A 19,162-nucleotide genomic window follows, 5' to 3' on the forward strand; every position below is an offset into this window, starting at 1 on the left:
AAAATTATGAGAGGCAAAGATAAGGTGGATGGCAGCAGTCTGTTCTCCAGGGTAGGGGAGAAAAAAACGAGGGAGAAAGAGCTTGGTAAGAAGGGAAAGATTTAAAAAGGACCCCGGGGTCAACTTTTTGATGCAGAGAATAGTGCGCAGATGGAACGAGCTGCCACAGGAAGCGTTTGAGGTAAGTATAAAAGTATCGTTGAAGTAGTACTCAGATAGATGCATGCAGTGCGGGGCTTGTAGGGATGTTGGCCTAACACAGGAAATTGGGACTAGATGGGCACCGATGTCGGCATGGACTCATTGAGCTGAAGGGCCAGTATTCGTGCAATATTGCATGATGACTCTTATCAGTGTGATGCGCCAGATATTACTGGACAGACATGATGTGGACAGTTGATGGTGTCACAAACCAGCAACAAAAGAAACACACTGAGCATGATTCAGTGTTAAAAACTATTTTATTAATCACTACTTATGATAATACGTAAAATAAAAGTTAAAAAAAAATGTTAGTATGTTAGAATTCAAGAATGTTAAACCTCGAACGTTAACCCCAAAACTAAACTCTTCGTGTGTGTGTGTGTGTGTGACAAAGTCCAAAACTCCCAGTTCCTGAATGGTTCTTAAAGTTCAGTTCCGCAAGCCATAAGGTGAAACATGAGCAAGGGCTTCTTCAACAACCACCGTTGTCTGAAGATAAGATGTAGATGTAGAAAAACATAGAGAGAGTACATACGAAATCCAAATGTTCCACGATGGAACCCAAACGACACTTCAGTGTTTACTCGGTAGTGACTTTCTCACCCAGAAAAGCATCCGAACCGTGGTCGTCCACACACAAATACCTGTTTCCTTCTACAGGTCAGCAACAAAGTGAACTCCACCGGATTACTTCCAACTTCCATACATGGATTTCAGTGGCAAACACAGTTATTGTTTCTCATCCATCGATAGAGAAAACAACAAGGCTGGTGTCTCTCTCCCTTCTCTCTCTCTCTCCTTTTTCTTCTTACTTCTTCAACAACGTCATTACGTACTTTATCTTCTATTGACGTAAGCACGTCCCACACACACATACACACACACTCTCTATCTTAAAGGGACTTTCACTGAGTACGTAACACCTCCCACCTAAAAAAAAATTTTCCCAAGAAAATTTTAACCGCGCATACAGTTAGTAATGTTAATAATTGTCATGCTGCACAACTACAGACTATCAGATTAGTACAGATACATGTTTCCCATTTAACATCGGGAAAGACAATCAGCAATCACATTATCTTTGCCTTTAATGTGAGTTATCATGAGATCAAACTCTTGCAAAATTAAACTCCAATTTAACAGCCTTCTGTTCTTGTTTTTGACTCGGCTCAGAAACACCAATGGGTTATGATCTGTATATACAGTCAATGGTTTCTGAGCGGTGCAAACATATACACTGAAATGTTGCAAGGCTAAAACAAGTGACAGTAATTCTTTCTCTATGGTGGAATAATTCTTTTGATGCTCATTAAATTTCTTTGAAAAGTAAGCTACAGGATGGTCAATATGATCAAGCTCACCCTTCTGCAACAACACAGCTCCTGCAGCTTCATCACTGGCATCTACTGCTAATGAAAATGGCAATTCAAAGTCAGGTGTTTTGAGCACAGGATGGTAGCATAAAATGGCTTTCAGCTTCTTAAATGCTTCTTGACAAGAATCTGTCCAAACAAACTTTACTCCCTTCTTCAGAAGATTAGTTAGGGGAAGAGCAATATCAGCAAAATTTTTACAAAATTTTCGATAATATCCAACCATTCCCAAAAATCTTCTAACAGTCCTCGTACCTGTGGGAATAGGGAACTCAGATATTGCTTGAACTTTTGCCTGAACAGGAGCTTGCTTGCCTTGACCTACAACATAACCAAGATACGTCACAGTGGCATGGCCAAATTCACTTTTAGCCAAGTTAACTGTAAGGTTGGCCTTGGAAAGTCTTTCAAACAACCTTTCTAACGCAGAGATGTGATCCTCCCATGTATCATTCCCAGTCACTAAGTCGTCAATGTAGGCATCTGTATGTTTTAACCCATGAATCACTGAATTAATCATTCTTTGAAATGTTGCCGGAGCATTTTTCATTCCAAATGGCAAAACATTGTATTCATACAATCGAGAAGGGGTTACAAAGGCTGAAATTTCCCTTCCTCTATCTGTTAATGGAACACACCAGTACCCTTTTAATAGGTCAATCTTTGTAAGAAATTTTGCCTTTCCCACTCTGTCTATGCAATCATCCACCCTAGGAATAGGGTAAGCATCTGACTTCGATACAGCATTCACTTTCCTGTAATCTGTGCAAAATATAACAGTTCCATCAGGTTTAGGTACAATAACACAGGGCGAACTCCAATTTGAAGTAGAATGTCTAATAATATCATTTTCCAACATGTATTTGATTTCCTGATCAACAAGTTTACTTTTTTCCACATTCATTCGATATGGGTGTTGTTTGATTGGTTTTGCATCCCCAACATCAACATCATGGGTAATTATCGATGTTCTGTTTGGAACATCTGGGAACAGATTTTTAAATTTTAAAATTAATTCTCTCATCTGTTGTTTTTGTGAAACTTGTAAATGTTCCAACTTCGTTTCAAGGTTCTCCATGATATTTTGGTTTTTTAGTTTCGATGGAACAATATTTGGTCTAAATTGGCCTTCCTCAACATCAACATCAGGCATTCTAGAAACAACCTTTACACCATCCACCAAGGCCACAACTGAATCCCTCTCATAATAAGGTTTTAGCATGTTTACATGACAGAGTTGTGTTTTCTTGCGTCTATCTGGTGTTTTGATTATATATGTTAGATCAGTCACTCGAGATTCAATAACATAGGGTCCAGAAAAACGAGCTTGCAATGGATTATTTTGGCTAGGGAAAAATACCGACACCTTTTGCCCCACTGCGAATGTCCTAGGCCGAGCACGTCTATCAAAATATGTCTTCATTCTTATCTGGCTTGTTTTCAGATTCTCGCTCGCTAGCTGGCAGACTCTCTCCAACCGAGTTTTAAATTTTTGGACATAGTCCAACAGACTCAAGTGAACTTCCTCATTAACCCATTGCTCTCTTAACAACTCCAAAGGTCCTCTCACCCGATGTCCAAACACAAGCTCAAACGGACTAAATCCTATTGACTCCTGGATCGATTCTCTAACGGCAAACAAAAGTAAATGGATACCTTCGTCCCAATCCTTGGTGTTTTCAAAGCAATAAGTCTTCAGCATATTTTTGAGAGTAGAATGAAATCTCTCCAGAGCTCCTTGAGATTCTGGGTGATATGCAGATGATACAATCTGCTTTGCTCCCAGCTCATAGACTATTTGTTGAAAAATGTTTGACATAAAATTACTACCTTGATCAGATTGGATTTCTTTTGGCAAACCAAACAAGGTAGAAAATTTTACAAGAGCCTTTGACACCGTCTTGGCCTTAATATTTCTAAGGGGTATTGCCTCTGGAAATCTAGAAGTGGCACATATGATGGTTAACAAATACTGATTTCCTGTCTTAGACTTTGGTAATGGACCAACACAGTCCACAATCACCTTCGAAAAGGGTTCACCAAAAGCAGGAATTGGTTTCAAAGGAGCCACAGGGGGTTTTTGATTTGGTTTACCTACCATCTGACATGTGTGGCAGGTTCGACAAAACATCACCACATCTTTTCTCAAACCAGGCCAATAGAATTGTTTCAAGATCTTCCCTACAGTTTTATTCACACCAAAATGACCACCCAAAGGCATACTATGGGCCAGGTTTAAAATCTCATCCCTATAAACTTTTGGAACAACAACCTGATGAATAACTTCCCATTCCTCAGTAACAGGAACATGAGGAGGTCTCCATTTCCTCATTAACACTCCATTTTTGACATAGTATCCAGTTGGCACTTTTTCAATCTCCTCACATGAGAGAGCTTTTTCTTTCAATTCTGTCAACTCAGGGTCCTTTGACTGTTCCACCATAAAATCCTTCCTTGACAAAGACAAATCTTTAAATTCAGGCTCACTATAAGGATGTTGATCCTCCAGTGAAGACAGAAAAGTCTCAGATAAGGCATCATAATTTTCTTCCTGTTTAGGACTGTCAAAAGGAACTACATCAGACTGCACCGGACTGTCTGTCTTGGCTATTTCTCTAGCTCTAGCTCGAGTCACCGCACATGATGGGTAAACATCTGGATCATTCTCAGACTCATCAATCCTTGGTTTGGTTGTTAACCGTACCACAGGATCACTTTCTCCATCTGCAAGGTCATTTCCCAATAACAAAGAAACTCCTTCCACTGGCAAACTAGGTCTTATCCCTATCTCGACTGGTCCTTCTACGAACTTTGACTTTAAAATCACCCTGTGAAAAGGGACAGACATGGTCTCACCTGTAACGCCTCCTACTAGATTTACTTCACCAGTGTCACTTTCTTCACCAAAATTTAAAACACTGTCCAGCAAGAGAGATTGGCAAGCCCCAGTATCTCTAAGAATTTTCACTGGTACCTGGGGTGACTCATCATTCAGTGAAACAAAACCCTCTGATACATACGAACGGAATTCTTTTCTCACCTCCTCCAACTTTTCCGCTTTTCCCCCTTGCAAGGACTGATCTTTAACAGCATCTCCTAAACCTTTTTGATTTTTAATTGCCTGAAAGCAAACATTGGGCACAGCTTCCTTCTTTTTCTTCAAAAGGGCACAATTAGATATCACATGGCCAGGTTTCTTACAGTAATAACAAGTACGCTCAACAGGTTTCTCCAGCCCTGGCTTCTTTTCATCTTTTCCTTTTTGATTACCTCCCAATTTAATCTACGGTTTACCTGGATTATCCTTGTAACTCTTTTGAAAGGTTTTAGGTTGTCCCCATTTGGATTTATGGGTTAAAGCATAATCATCTGCCAACCTAGCAGTTTCTTGTAAAGTTTCCACTGCCTTTTCATTTAAATATGTTGTTAATTCAGCTGGAACACATCTTTTAAAGTCTTCCACTAGTATCAATTCTTTCAATTTATCAAAATCCCCATCTACATTTTCAGCCAGGCACCATCGTTCAAAACATATTCTCTTTCCATTGGCAAATTCCATATAAGTCTGATCTGCAGATTTCCTCAAGTCTCTGAATTTTTGTCTATAAGCCTCAGGGACCAATTCATAGGCCTTCAAAATAGCTTGTTTTACCTTGGTATAATCAGCTGCATCCTCAGCAGACAAAGCAGAATAAGCTTTTTGAGCTTTACCTTTAATCACACTCTGTACCATAAGAGCCCATCCTTTCCTTGGCCAGTTTGAACTCACAGCAACCTTTTCAAAATGTTGGAAATACTGATCAACCTGATCTTCCTCAAACGGAGGGACTAATCGAACCTCCCTGCTGGCTGAAAAACCATCTTCAGAATCAGATTCCAAACTCCTACGCTTCATTTGTAACTCATGCTGCCTCTGTTTTTCCTTCTCCTCTGCCTCAAACTTTAACCGAATTAGTTCCCGTTCCCGTTCAGCCTCTAACTTCATCTGAGTTAGCTTTTGTTCGGCCTCTAATTTTAACTGGGTTTGATCTCGTTCAGCGTCTAATCTCTTTTCCTCTTGTTCGGCCTCTAACTTTGCCAGCTGCACCTGTGCCTCAGAAATTGGTATTTCCTCGCCAGGAAACTGTCTTAACACTTCCTTCTCAAACACCTTCTTTTCCACATAATGGCCAGCTATCAGTCTGTGAATATCTGCCTTTCTCATAGACTGCTTTACTTCTGTAAGGTTTAGCCTTGTAGCAATCTTTATCAAATCATCCTTTTTCGCCACCTCCAATCCCTTTTGGGTTGGTGACTCCAAAAATGCCTTAATATCCATTGCTGCTGGTTTCCACACACACAAGCCAATTAAAAAGAATTTATCAGACCTCCCTCAAAAATCTTTGGATTGAATCTCGAACAAATCTCGTCAATCTAGGGTACAATCCCAGACGACACTCGTTAACCTTGGGAACTATCCCGGACGAATCTCCCAATTTTGTCACAAACCAGCAACAAAAGAAACACACTGAGCATGATTCAGTGTTAAAAACTATTTTATTAATCACTACTTATGATAATACGTAAAATAAAAGTTAAAAAAAATGTTAGTATGTTAGAATTCAAGAATGTTAAACCTCGAACGTTAACCCCAAAACTAAACTCTTCGTGTGTGTGTGTGTGTGACAAAGTCCAAAACTCCCAGTTCCTGAATGGTTCTTAAAGTTCAGTTCCGCAAGCCATAAGGTGAAACATGAGCAAGGGCTTCTTCAGCAACCACCGTTGTCTGAAGATAAGATGTAGATGTAGAAAAACATAGAGAGAGTGCATACGAAATCCAAATGTTCCACGATGGAACCCAAACGACACTCCAGTGTTTACTCGGTAGTGACTTCCTCACCCCGAAAAGCATCCGAACCGTGGTCGTCCACACACAAATACCTGTTTCCTTCTACAGGTCAGCAACAAAGTGAACTCCACCGGATTACTTCCAACTTCCATACATGGATTTCAGTGGCAAACACAGTTATTGTTTCTCATCCATCGATAGAGGAAACAAGCAGGCTGGTGTCTCTCTCCCTTCTCTCCCTCTCTCCTTCTTCTTCTTCTTACTTCTTCAGCAACGTCATTACGTACTTTATCTTCTATTGACGTAAGCACGCCCCACACACACATACACACACACTCTCTATCTTAAAGGGACTTTCACTGAGTCCGTAACAATGGTAACACCCGGGGAATGGTTGGTCCCGGAGCCAACTGCTGCTCTGATATAGGGGATTGAGATACTGTCATATTTTCAAAGTGATCATATTGTGTCTTACTCACTCCCTGCTTGTTGTGTAAACTTCAGAGCATTGGAAACAGCTGTAGCTTTCCTCTGCCAGGACCAAATAGTAAACAACAAGAAGATCAAACATCATCAGCTGTAATCAGTATGGACACAGGTATGTTCACTGAGCTCTTCCTAATTAAACGTCTGTCCTGGCTGTACACATTTAGTTCAAAGGAAGAAATGGACGTTAGGGCTATGGGGATACAGAAAAACGCCATCAAACGGGGTGATTGGTCCCACTGGAGACGAGGCCTTGAGTATTGGAACCAACCAACAGTTTCAGCACAGGGAGCTGGCGCCGGGAATGGTCGAATCACTCTGCTCACCATGCAAAGCTTCTGAGCAACAGAAGCAGAAGGTCCCCGGTTAAGCAGGGGTGGGAGAAACACAGACAGGACTATGACAGCGATTGTCATGGGAGATGTAACAGTCTAGGAAATAGGCAGGGTCTGTTTCACTCCTTGGCAGGCCGCAATGTGGAAGATACTTCCCAACAACTAGTGGGAAGAATAAAAGGCAGTGCCACATGATTGAAGCATTTCTGGGAGTTCATGGATTGGGTGATATGGGTGCAGTTCAGGTTTTCGAAGGGAAACAGTCAATTTCCCTCTGGCTTTATGGGTTGTTGTGCAGTCGAAATGAAACGAACTTCCTAGAGTCTGTTTTATGTGGCCAATTTAGACAACGTTGCACTGTGGAGAATAATCCGAGAGCAGGAAACAGTTCATTGTAGATCAGTCATGTTACCTGAATGTGTGGTCTCTTCTAACACCTTAATGTACTGATGGATGTCTGGGTTGAGGACCAATGGTGAACGTGGGTTTGTGAAAAGATACATGCCGTCCTAAAAGCTGAAATAGGGTAGGGCCTTCGAGAAATATAAAGAAATCAGAGAACTACTTAAACAGGGAATCAAAGAGGGCCAACAGAGGCCATGATAGGACCTTGGAAAGAATCCAACGGCATTTCCACATATATCAAAAGAAGATGGTAACTGGAGAGAGTGTCGAACCGCTCAATGACAAAGGAGGCAATTTATTCCTGGAGACAGAGGAAGTGGACGAGGTATAAAATGAATACTTCACGTTAGTATTCGAGAAGGAGAAGAATATGGAGGATCCAGAGATCGGGAATGGTACGCTGATATTCCAGGGCACATGCTGAGGCTCTTGAAGAACCGTATGGACATGTCCCCAGGGCCTGATGTGATCTGTCTCAGGTTATTGCGTGAGGCAATAGAGGAGATTTCTGGCACCTCGACAGAAAGCTTTACATCCAGTATCGTCACAGCCGAGGTCCCAGAGGGTTGGAGAATAGCCAGTGCTGTTCCTCAGATTGAGAAGGGCAATAGACACAACCCAGTAAATTATGTTCCGGTGAGCCTCAGATCAGTGGGAGGGACATTATTGTAGAGAATTGTTAAGGATAGCTTCTACTTGGATTTGTAAAAGCGCAGACATACTTGAGATAGTCAGCATGGGCTCCTGAGGGGAGGGTCATATCTTCGAAACTTGACCGAGTTTTTGGAGGAGGATTGACGAGGGTAGAGCGGTGAATGTTGTTTACGTGGACTTTAGTCAAGTTTTCGGGAAGGTCCCTTGTGGTAGGAAGAATCCGGAAGAGTAAGGCACACCGGATCCATGGAGAGTTGTAGATTGAATTCAAAATTGACTTGTCCATACATAGTGGTTGAGGGATATCCTTCTGACTGGACGTCTGCTGCAAGTGGTGCTTCGAGAGGAACATTGTTTATACCTCTGATGTGCGAAATATATAAATGATTTGGATGACCCCCGAGTTGAGCAGATTCACAAATTTACAGACGATACAGAAATAGCAGAGCTGTGGAAAATGGGGACGGTTGTCAAGGATTCAGTGGAATATTCTGCAGTGAGAAATATGGGCAGAGTTGACAGGTATAGATTAATCCCGGAAAATGTGAGGAGTTGCACTTTGGGAGGTCAAATGTAAGAGCAAACTATACAGTAAATGGCAGGACACCGAGGAGTCCTCATGCACAGAGGGATCTTGGGGTGCAAGGGTGCAGGTCTATAGCTCCCTAAAAGTGACAAGACGGAGATGAGGTGATAAAGGAGGCGTCCGGCATACTTTCCTTCATTGGTTGGGGCTTTGAGTACAAAAGTCGAGACGTCGTGCTGTAGCTGTATGAAACTTTGGTTAGGCCACGACTGGAGCATTATGTGCAGCTCTAGTCGTGGCATTGAAGGAATGATATGGAGTCTTTGAAGAGGGAGCATAAGTAATTTATTGCATTAGAAAAAGCAGTGGTTGGACAAGCTTGAATTTCTTTCTTTGGAACGTCGGAGGCAGAGTGGAGACTTCATAGAAGTACATAAAATTATGAGAGACACAAATGAGGGGTATCGTCAGAGTCTTGGTCCCAGGGTGGAAATGTCAAATACTAGAGGACCTAGGATTAAGGTGAAAGTGGAACAGTTTAACGAACATTTATGATGCATTATTTTTCACCGAGAGTGATCGGTGCCTGGAACGCGCCGCAAAGGGCGCTGGTGGCAGCAGATAAGATAGCAGAATCTGAGAGGCATTTGGACACATGAGCAGGCAGGGAATGGAGGGATATTGACCAGGTGCATGTAGATGGGATTGGTTTAAATGGGTATCACGGTCGGTGCACACATGGTGGGCCGAAGGGTCTGTTCCTGTGCTGTACTGTTCTCGGTTCCATTACGTTCACAGATCTGAACTCTGCAATCTCCGCCTTCTTGTCAAATTGTGAGGATCACCAGCTATTCCAGTTGAACAGATTCTACCGGGACCGACTGGAGCAGGCGACTGAAATGGGTGTGCAGGGACTCGGCCTCATGTTAACAGGGGCGGATCACTTCACTGGGCTGGAGTATCACGTAAATGTAAAGAACACAGATTATCACAGAGAAACGGTGTAAAAGAACTGCTGGAAAATGAAAAGGCCGAGGTCCGTGTGGATCAGCCACGAAGGATTCCGGGGGAAGCAGCCACACTGAGGCTTTATTCGACAGGCACATGCTCTGACAGAACTCTCTCCAATTATCTAAACACATTCATTTTGAGACAGACTTAGATACAAGCAATCATTGACAGCTGACAGTTGGTGATGTGACAATTGATGGGTACTGCGAATGGACAGGGAATCACTTCCTCCCTCTCTGTGTGTCTTATCATGTTCCCAATCTTTTGTCTTAACAACCCCTGAACAGTCTGTGTTTACCTGGTTCCCACACTTCATATATCTTGTGACTTGTTTCTCAGCCTATCTCTCGCGTCTACCTTCACCCATCATGAATGGGACCCCGCATCACTTGAACAGGCATTGCTTGACCAGTCCCTCTCCTTTGAACTGTTGAACGTATTGCATTTGATCACGCATCACATTATGCCTCATGATTCAGTTAACTTCTGTTCCTTATGACTGTTCCATTTACAGTCTGTAATTCGCACCATGTAGAATGTTAACATTGACACTTTCAGAGATAATATCATTAAAAATATCCTAAATACGCCAGTTAGCACAGCATTAAGTAGAGACTGCTTTTCGTGGTCTTGTTTTCCTGGGACGCATTCTCCAATTGCCACACAAACCGAATTGTAGCAAAGAACCACAAACTAGTACTAACCCAAATATTCCCCATGAGACGGCTGCCAGTCCCACTCCAAGCTCATTCTTCCGCGTTCCAACCAGTTGGCCTCAGACTCCCTCACATGCGCAGAAGTCCGGAAATTGCCAGCTACTCCTTGCTGCCGGTTCCCCAGTTGTAGTTTTGCATTGGACCCCTCATGGAGCCCAGAATTTTACCTGCATGTACCCTGGGGAATCCCGACACTGACCCTGTAATATTTAGACCAGGGGCTGTGTCAGTCCGGGTAGGGTTCATGGTTGGTCAGTACCCACCCAGTGACTCCACTCTGTGCTCAGGGAGATCCTGTCCCGGAGCCGATCCTTTCCTTTCGTTTACTACCAGCCTCCTCCACTCCTCAATATATTCACTATTGTTCGTTGCAGAGTGTGAGTGAGCTCGCGGAGAAGGGAAACAGAACGGGCGCTTCCAAACTCCTCCTGGATCTGGTGATGGAGAAGGGCTCCGGGGCCCGAAGGGTGATGTGGGAATCCTTTGTGAAAATACGTCACACGTTACCGAAACTGAGCAGACTATTGAAAGAAATTCGCGACGGTGGTACGGTGAACAACACACTGTGTGTTACATTTCAGATGTAAAGGATGTTTTTTTTGCACAATGTTACACAGAACTAACTTCATGTAAGTTAATCTATTTGAACAGGATATGGCCAGTTCGCCGACATAGACATAGAGCGGGGTTTATCTGAAGTGCCCACTCACCTGAAAGGTAAGCAATGGAATGGAAATCCAAAAGTCTTTCTTTCACTCTGAGAATGTGAAAGTATGTCTTTAGCCGCCTGTTTAGAGTCTGTCAGAATCTGGGAGTCAGGTTTTTGTTGCTGGGACGAACGCATAGGAAACCATTTTGTGTGCCTCCACAGACGCCCCATCTACTAGTCAGCAAGCCTCCGAGTTCTGCGTTCCCCAGCGCGGGATGAAAATCTCGAGAATTGCCAAAACTTCAACAGCCGAATCCAGACGGTCCCAATTGGAATAGCGAACTCCAGCCCAGGAAGTCTCGCACCTCAGAGTCCAACAGTGGATCCCAGATTTGCTGATTCCTCAGCACTGCACTGGGGAATTGCCTGAGTTCCTGTAACAGTTCCTCGTAGCAGAGGAGACTGCAGAGGTGTCTGGGGGCGTGCAAGTCCGCGACTGGCAGAGCCTGGAGGACACAGGAATTGAGTTCATTGAATGTGGCTCGGTAGTGAGAGCTTAAAACTGAATGGAGTGTCAAGGGCACCAGTTACAACAGGAGGAAAGTGCAAGGAATCGAACGGTTGGAATTTCCCATAGTTCCTGGTGGTGTGATGGATACGTACTGGAGAGTGGCCCCAAAACGTTTTAGGAGAAGAATATAGAATTATATCTGACTGGAAAACGGCAAAGTTTCAGAGTGGGTCCGGTCGAGGGCGGGTGTGATGAGGAGTGCGTGTAAGACCGTTCATAGGAATCAAGATGTGTCCAATCCCTTCCACTGCATTGATATTCCAGGTAATGGGTTGGAAACTCCGTTAAATATCCAGGGAGCTGTCGATTAAAACAAGTCCATTCAAAAACTGTCCCTATCCCAGTGCAGATAATATCCCAATGAATGTCACCGACCTAATACTGTAGCTGTGAGACCCCTGAACAACTGCATTTTCCTGTCTCTCACGGAATTCACTGCAGTATCCCCAATTCAGCAGTAGTTGAGCAGTGAAGGCAGTGTCCATCACCCACCCAGTGCACGCACAGGAGTTATCTCTTCAGAACTATGTGTGCGCCTGATTCCCAGTGGAGCTTCGGATAAGCTGCAAACGATGAACGGAGTGGAGAAAGAGTTCGGCAGCAGTGGCCGGAGTCCCGCGGATCGGGAAAACAACAATGGTGCAAAGATTGTTCATGACTGGGCCACGGGGAAGATATACCAACACTTCCAGTTTTCTTCAGTTTCAAATTCCGGGATTTAAACTCCATTAAATGTAGAATAAACCTGAAGGAATTAATTACGGACCAGTATCCTTACTTTGGGAATATCCTGGAAGAAATCTGAAAGAATCCCGAGGGATTGATGTTTTACTTCGATGCTTTGGAAGAAATCAAGTACAGAATCGATTTCACTGACAGTCGGAGAGACACAGACCCTCGACAAAGATGCTGAGCAAAGAATGAGAATCAAAATGTTTGAAATGTTTCTGCGTCATTGTTCATTTTTGACACTGTAACTCTGTGCTCCCTGTTTCAGTCAAACAATGTCTTTAACAGGAGTTTTATTAAATAAAATATGATGAGCGTTCCATGTTTATCAGAACAGACATTGACAACCTGCTTCTGTATGTTCTCAGATGTTCAGCGGAAACACTCTGAGGGCACAAACCGAAACACTGAGAGTGAACACGATCCTGATGAGGGAGAAGGTGAAGGTTTTCCAGCTGGTTGATCGATACGCTAAGCTCACGGTCATTTCTACTGTTCGAGATCAGAGACTTGTGGAACACGAGCTGTTGGCAAGAGGCTGGGACAATGAGGCGTGGAGGGAAAAACATCTCCGGGGAGAGCTGGAGAAGATTCGGACAAATCAAATTTTCAAGAGAGGTTTTCTGAGGAAATTGAAGGGATCTTTATTTGGGAAGAAATCTGGGTGTTCGGTAGCAGTAGCCGGAGTCTCGGGGATTGGTAAAACAACAATGGTGCAAAAGATTGTTCATGACTGGGCCACGGGAAAGATATACCAAAACTTCCAGTTTGTTTTCAGTTTCAAATTCCGGGATTTAAACTATATGAATTGCAGAATAAACCTTAGGGAACTGATTCTGGATCAGTATCCCTACTTCGGGAATATTCTGGGAGAGGTCTGGAAGAATCCTGAGGGATTGTTGTTTATATTGGATGGTTTAGAGGAATTCAAGCACAGAATCGATTTTGCTGACAGTAATGGAGACACAGAACATCAGCACACGTGCCCAGATCCCGAGTGGTGGTGTGAAGTGTCTGATATTGTGTATAGTTTAATCCAGCAGAAGCTGCTCCCAGGGTGTTCAGTGCTAGTGACCACCCGTCCCACTGCGTTACATTTATTGGAAAAGGCGGAGATCAGTGCCTGGGCTGAAATCCTAGGATGTGTTGGTGAGGAACGGACGGAATATCTCCACAGGTTTTTTGAAGATCAGACTGCGGCAGCAACTGTTTTCAAACACGTGGAGGAGAACGAGATCTTGTACACCATGAGCTACAACCCCTCATACTGCTGGATCCTCATTCTGGCACTGGGTCCCTTTTTCGCGCAAAGACACAGGGACCCGCAACGAGTTCCCAAGACCATCACCCAACTATATTCCTACTATATGTACAACATTCTGAAAAATCACGGCCGTGAGATTGAAAGTCCCCGTGATGTGTTACTGAAGGTTGGTCAGATGGCCTTCACAGGACTGGCCGAGAAGAAGATTGTGTTTATAGATGGAGATTGAATCAAGTACAATCTCCAGCCTTCCCAGTTCCTGTCCGGTTTCCTGGTGGAACTTTTGGAGAGAGAGGATTCTACCCAGAGTGTTGTGTCCACATTCCCACACCTCACCATCCAAGAGTATGCAGCCGCACTCGCACAATTCCTGACTCCGCATTCCGGGGATATCCTGAAACTCCTCACTGAACCCCACGGCATGACAAACGGGCGATTTGAGGTATTTCTACGTTTTGTTGCTGGTCTCTCATCCCCAGGTTCAGCCCGGGGACTGGATGAGTTTCTGGGTCCATTTCATCATCAAACAATCTGCCGAGTGATTGACTGGGTGAAGGAGGAGGTTAAACATCAGATTGGAAACACAGGGAGTGAAGCTGGTAAAAGGAGCCTCCTGAACACACTGCACTACCTGTTTGAGTCAGAACCGTGGAATGGCTCAGGCAACACTTGGATCTGTGGAAACACTTTCATTCAGTGGATTATGCCTGGCCCTGATTGACTGCGCCGTCCTCTCTCATGACATTGGGCTCTGTGATACAATAAACCTCCTCAATCTGTTGCGCTGCCACATTCAGTGTGAAGGGCTCCAGCGGCTGGGACCCGGGCTGCACAAATGCCAGGTGTTGGGGTAACGGTTAATTTGTTTCTATTTCTAAATGATAAAGCTTTCCCGATCTGCATTGCTTCTGTGTGACTCTGTGCGCCATCTCACCCTCCCGGTGCAACTCTCTCGATCATCTGTTCGCTCAACGGGACTCTCTCCCTTACCACCACCCCCGGCTCGTCTTTCTAACCCCCCACCCCACCTCCAGCAAGTCCACTTTCACACACCCCAACCCCCGGCACGTCCACCTTCACCCCCAACTCAGACGCGTCAAATTTCACCCCCAACCACGGCGAGTCCACTCCCCCCCCAAAAAAAATCGGAGTGGCCACTGTGCCCCCTCCTCCTCCTACGACCTCCAGCGAAGCCACACTCCCCCACCCCTTTCTGGCCAAACTCATCCCCCAACCCTGGCGCGTCAATTCACCCCTCGACCCAATCCCGGCGCGGCTGGTCTCCCTCTTCCCTCAGTGTAACGCTCCATCTCCGTTCCTCAGTTGTAGTTTTGTTCTCCCCTCCTAACTCGCTGCATGTGGGTGACTTCCCCCCTCCCCCGCCCAGTCTCTCGCTCGCTCACACACACACACACACACACACACACACACACACACACACACACACACAGAATGGGGAGTTTACACAGCACTATTGGAAAATTTAGTGACATTCCGTGAGTGGCCGGGAGCTGGGCACTGAGAGGTGTGATTAGTAATTAATTTCCTGAAGTGTCTCATGTAATATCCAAGTTATATCCTGTTACGTCAGACTCTGACTGGACACCAGGTGTGAATAAGTTTGTTCCTCACTCTGTCTGTCTGTGTTTAGACTGGGGAACAACGACCTGGGAGATTCGGGAGTGAAACTGGTATCTGCGGCTCTGAGGGTCCCGGAATGTAAAATACAGAGACTGCAGTAAGTCCCAAACTGAGAGATTATGTTTACAGTTACTGGGTGTCTGACACTGAACATTAATGTGGTCAGTAATTGTGTTACTGATAAACCCTGGGGAGTTGCACTGTATCCTGTCTCTCTGTGTCCCTCACCCTCACTGTCTCTCTCATCTCCAGGCTGAGGGTGAACCGTATCACGGATTCTGGTGCCGAGGATCTCGCCTCCGCTCTGAGGACAAATCGCTCACTGACAGAGCTGGACCTGAGTGATAATAAACTGGGATATTCAGGAATGAAACTTGTGTCTGCGGCTCTGAGGAACCCGGAATGTAAAATACAGGAACTGTGGTAAGTCCCAGACTGTGAGAGATCGTGTTTACAGTCACTGGGTGTCTGACACTGAACATCAATGTGGTCAGTAATTGTGTTACTGATAAACCCTGGGGATTTGTACCGTCTCCTGTCTCTCTGTGTCCCTCAACCTCCTTCTCTCTCATCTCCAGCCTGAGGGTGAACCGTCTCACAGATTCTGGTGCCAAGGATCTCGCCTCCGCTCTCAGTATAAACCGCTCACTGACGGATCTGGACCTGAGTGATAATAAACTGGGGGATTCGGGAGTGAAACTGGTGTCTGTGGCTTTGAAGGACCCGGAGTGTAAAATACAGAAACTACGGTAAGTTCTAGGCTGTGGGAGATTGTGTTTACAGTCACTGGGTGTCTGACACTGAATATTAATGTAGTCTGTAATTGTGTTACTGATAAGCCCTGGGGATTTCCACAGTCTCCTGTCTATCTGTGTCTTTCACCCTCACTCTCTCTCATATCCAGGCTGGGGGATGTCGGTCTCACAGATTCTGGTGCCGTGGATCTCGCCTCCGCTCTCAGCACAAACTGCTCAGTGACGGGGCTGGACCTGGGACAAACTCCCTGGCAGACCGATCTGTTCCCGCTCTCCGCCGTCTCATCCTAACCCTCCCGAGACTGGAACGGATCTGGTGAGTGTTTGTGTTCACGTTTAATGTGATCAGTGGATCCGCGGGCTTTTCTGGTGACATTTGTCTGTGAGTGTTGTTGAAACATGAACCCCAGTCCCCAGTTACTGACACTGATGTGGAATCTGTTTATTTCCTCTTTATTCTTCACTCTTTTTCAGGCTGCGGGAGAATAAGTTTAGTCGGACCGGGGAGAAGGAATTGAGGTCGCTACAAGAACGCAGACCCGGACTGAGTGTGGACCTGTGAACGTCCCAATTTACAGACATCCCCACCGGAATAACGTTCATAAACACGGATGAGTTTTCAACCTGCCGCTCATTATCGCATGTCCGTTAGTTGTGCGCGATTGGCAATGAACAGTCAGCAGCCTATTTCACCCACACGACAGTAAGTTACTCAGTGTTTAGTTTACAATCGGCCTGGTGAACTCAATACACTGTTTTCACTTAAGTTAAGAGTTCCTGTCTTAGTGTCTGACTTGTGGCTGTCTGCAGAAAATGCGTGAACGGACACAACAGGGCCCAACAAGGCCCTCGAGCGCCCAACACTGCCAGAACAGCAGAATACACTGCAACGTGAGCCAGAGCGTCCCTCACCGAAAAGACACAAGCAGTACACTGTAACATCAGCCCACAGAGTCCCTCACCGACATAACACCAGCGGTACACTGTAACACCAGCCCGCAGCGTCCCTCACCGACAGAACAGTTGCATTAACTTAGGAGTTGGGTGACGGACGGGGAAAGGGACAGAGAAATTGATGGAGAGGAAGTGGTGAGACGGGGTGGTCAAAGAGATGGGATAAGGAATTGGGAGGATTGCGGAAAATATGTAGGGAAGCGGCAGGAGAGAGGATGTGAAAAGAAGGGTCGGTGGTGGGGAAACAGGAGGGAGACGGGGTGGGAAAGAGGAAGGCGAGGTGGTAGGGAAGAACGGGTAAGGGCTGGGAGACGTGTGGGGAATCAGGGGTAAATGGGTTAGGGAAAATGAGGGAGAGTGGTTTGGAACAATGGGATGGCAAAACAGAGTGGAGAGGTCGGTTAGGAGAGTTTAGGGAAATTTGGGTTAGGTCCAGGGCAAAGGCGGAATAGTGATGAGGAAGAGATGGAGTGCGGTAGAGGATGTGGGGAAGAGGTGCAGAGGGATGGGGAAGAGGGGGACCGTGTGTGTGCAAAGTCCGAGAGCGGATGGGGGAGAGATGATGCATAAGGGGTCCAATATACTTGCGGCCAGGTTTGCTAGGGTGGTTCGGGAGGATTTAAACTAGATTGCGAGGGGGAAGGGAACCGGAGGAATAGGTCAGAGGAAGAAGTGGACTGTGGATTGGCCGTGTGGATTAAAAATTGGCTAGCTTGTAGAAAGCAGAGGATTGTGGTGGAGGGAGTGCATTCAGATTGGAGGGCTGTGACGAGTGGTGTCCCTCAGGGATCGGTTCTGGGACCTCTGCTTTTTGTGACATTTCTTAACGACTTAGATGAGGGGATGGAAGGGTGGGTTAGCAAGTTTGAAGATGACACAAAGATTGGTGTGTTGTGGATAGTGTGGAGGGCTGTAGAAGCTTGCAGGAGGATATTGATAGGATGCAGAGCTGGGCTGACGAGTGGCAGATGGAGTTCAATCCAGAGAAGTGTTAGGTGGTACACTTTGGAAGGACAAACTCCAAGGCGGAGTACAAGGTTAATGGCAGGATTCTGGACAGTGTAGAGGAACAGAGAGATCTTGGAGTTCATAGATCACTGAAGATTGCCTCACAGGTGGATAAAGTAGTTAAGAAAGCTTATGGGATGTTAACTTTCATAAGTCGGGAGATGGAGTTTAAGGGCCGCGAAGTGATGATGCAGCTTTACAAAACTCTGGTTAGGCCACACTTGGAGTACTGTGTCCAGCCTGTTCGCTTCATTATAGGAAGGATGTGGAGGCGTTGGAAAGGGTGCAGATGAGATTTACCAGGATGCTGCCTGGATTATCCCTACAACCTTTTTTGAACAATGGGACAAAATTCGCCACCCTCCAATCCTCCGGTACCATCCCCGTTGAAAACGAGGACAAAAGATCCTAACCAACGGTTCAACATCTCCTCCCTCGCCTCCCGAAGTTTCCTGGGGATTATTCCGTCTGGCCCCGGGAACTTACCTGTCCTAATATTTTCTAACAACTCCATCACATACTCTCTCTTAATATCTTCATACTCCAGAACATTACCCTCACCTACACTGTTCTCAGCATTATCAAGACCCCTATCCTTGGTGAATACTGAAGAGAAGTATTCATTAAGAACCTCACCCACTTCCACAGCTTCCAGGCACATCCTCCCACCTTTGTCTTTAATCGGACCTACCTTTACCCTGGCCATCCTTCTGCTCTTTACATACGAGAAAAAAACCTTGGGATTCTCCTTAACCCTACTCGCCAGTCTTTTCATGTCCCCTTCTCGCTCTCCTCAGCCCTTTCTTAGTCTCCTTCCTTGCTACTCTATATTCCTCATGAGCCCTGTCAGATCCTTGCTGCTTACACCTTATGTATGCTACCCTCTTCCTAACTAGTTCTTCCACCTCTCTCGTCACCCACGGTTCCTTCACCCTACCATTCCTTCTCTGCCTCACCGGGAAAAAATTTATCCCCAACATGCTGCAAAGGATCCATTGACATCGACAACATCTCTATAGTACATTCCCCTTCAAAAAATGTCACCCCAATTTA

At 45.2% G+C, this 19,162-nt stretch overlaps 1 long non-coding RNA gene across 1 annotated transcript in view; it reads left to right on the forward strand.

The window, feature by feature from the left end:
• The first annotated feature begins 436 nt into the window (after positions 1 to 436).
• Positions 437 to 19,162, forward strand: part of LOC127566461 (uncharacterized) — a 43,615-nt gene continuing 24,889 nt past the window's right edge. Inside the window, exons 1-2 of the long non-coding RNA XR_007955733.1 lie at positions 437 to 498; positions 6,152 to 6,513. This is a non-coding gene — a long non-coding RNA (uncharacterized LOC127566461). The remainder of the gene's footprint in view (positions 499 to 6,151; positions 6,514 to 19,162) is intronic.

The sequence above is a fragment of the Pristis pectinata genome, chromosome 41, assembly GCF_009764475.1.
Source record: "Pristis pectinata isolate sPriPec2 chromosome 41, sPriPec2.1.pri, whole genome shotgun sequence".
Lineage (NCBI taxonomy): Eukaryota > Metazoa > Chordata > Chondrichthyes > Rhinopristiformes > Pristidae > Pristis > Pristis pectinata.